The sequence below is a fragment of the Arachis duranensis genome, chromosome 4 (genome assembly GCF_000817695.3).
Source record: "Arachis duranensis cultivar V14167 chromosome 4, aradu.V14167.gnm2.J7QH, whole genome shotgun sequence".
In the NCBI taxonomy this organism is placed as follows: domain Eukaryota; kingdom Viridiplantae; phylum Streptophyta; class Magnoliopsida; order Fabales; family Fabaceae; genus Arachis; species Arachis duranensis.
The window spans coordinates 58,734,350-58,736,528 of record NC_029775.3 but is presented as its reverse complement, the minus strand read 5'-3'; positions in this window follow the sequence as shown (position 1 = coordinate 58,736,528).

The window sequence follows — 2,179 nt, the reverse complement described above, 5'->3', positions numbered from 1 at the left end:
ATTTTGGTGGAACACCAAACTTAGAATGCTTCATTCTCTCTTAATTTATTTTGGTATGGAACACCAAACTTAGCTCCTTGCAATACATACAAATCATACAACCTTTTTATTGAAAAAGCTTATGAAAAGAAAACTACCTCCGGTTGGGTTGCCTCCCAACAAGCGCTTCTTTATTGTTATTAGCTTGACATCCTCCATTCTTTGATCATGGAGGCTGAAAATCATAGTGCCTCAGCTTTTCACCTCTTACTGTGAACTTCCTTCCGGTCTCCTCTTTGATGATCTCTAGGTGTTCAAGTGAAAGGACCTGGTTCAAAGTGTAGTATTCAGACACTTGTGGAGACACCTTTATTGGTTGGGTGTTTAACATCACTTTATCCCCTGGTGAGAAGCCTTCAGTGAGGATCTTCTTGTTTCTCTACCCTCTTGGCCTCTTCTTTTTTTCTTTCTCAAAAGATATTCCCAGCATTGGTGGTTCTTTATCTGGGATGTTAAATTTCTCATCTGGGGGCTTTGGATCTAGTTCCTCATTGATTTCTTTGCTTTGTTGCACCATCTCTACTGCATTCAAGCATGGATTTAGAAGTCTTGGAGTTAACTCATTGACTGCCTCCTTCAGGCTTTGATCTCTGGCCTTATCCTTCATACAATCTTCTTCTTGAGTAGGCTCATGCATGGTTTTAAAAACATGGAATGCTAGGTGCTCATCATGCACTCTTAGCAACAATTCCCCTTTTTCAACATCTATCAATGCTCTGCCCGTAGCTAGGAAAGGCCTCCCCAAGATGATGGGAGTGTCAGGGTCCTCTTCTATATTTGAGATAACAAAGTCAGCAGGGAGAAAGAATTTTCCCACTTTTACCAACACATTCTCCACAACTCCCAGTGCTTGCTTAATGGATTTGTCAGCCATTTGGAAAACTATTCGTGTGGATTTCAGCTCAGAAATTTGAAGTTTCCTCATTAGAGACAAAGGCATCAAGTTTATGCTTGCACCGAGGTCACAGAATGACTTCTCAATTGTTATGTTTCCTATGGTGCAAGGTATGTAAAAACTCCCAGGATCATCTTTCTTCTCTAGCAACTCTCTTTGGAGGATAGCACTACATTCCTTTGTCATCTCAACAATTTGCCCTTCCTTTAGGGATCTTTTCTTTGTGAGTACTTCTTTCATAAATTTGGCATATAATGGCATCTGTTCAAGTGCTTCCAAGAAAGGAATATTGATGCTGAGAGTCTTAAATATGTCCAAGAATTTCGAGTATTGCTTATACTCGTTTTCTTTTTTGAACCTCTGAGGGTATGGAAGGTTGGGGACATATGGCCTCACCCCTTCCTTCTTCTCTTGTAGTTGTGATTCAAGGATATTCTTGTCTCCCTTTGAAATTTGTGCCTTCTTGGTTGTCTGATCCTTTTCACTGTTCTCCTCTATTTCTTCTTGTGGAACTTCTTTGTTGTGTTGTTCCTGATTGATGGCTTCCTTCTTCATAGTCTTCTCACTTCCCACTGTGATTGCCTTGCACTCCTCCCACTTTGTAGCTTTTCCTTTGTCTCTTGGGTGTTCTTCATTGACATTGGGGAAGGTATTTGCTCTCTTCTCACCCATTTCTGAAATTTGCTTAGCCATTTGCCCCATGTGTCTCTCAAGGTTTCTGATTGAGGCCTATTGGTTTTTGAATGCCAGGGCCTGATCTTTCCTTGCAGTTTCCTGATCTTGTCTTGCCATCTCTTGATTTTTCATGAGTTTCTCCATCATTTTCTCTAGACTTGAGATTCTTTGAGAGTCTGGATTTGGTTGTGGTTATGTGAAATGAAATGGTTGTTGCTGGAAGTTGTTTAAATTAATTGTGGGGGTACTTTGAGGGTGGGATGTGGATGTAGAAAAGTTATTCTGGTGGTTTTGTGAGTTGTTATGGCATTGGTGGTATGTGTTCTGTGGGTTTTTAAATTGGTTAGTATTATTGGATGAATGGTTTTGGTTGTTTGTGTTGCTAATGCTGCTATAGTTGAAGTCACTTTGTCCTTGGTTCTGGTGCTCACCCCACCTTGAATTAGAATGAGTCTTCCAGGGTGTCTTGTGTGCATCACCATGAAAATTGTGTTTTAATGAACTTGAAGTGTTATTCATGCATTGCACCTGCTTAGAGCTTTGTTGCTCATAATTGAATATCCTAAAACT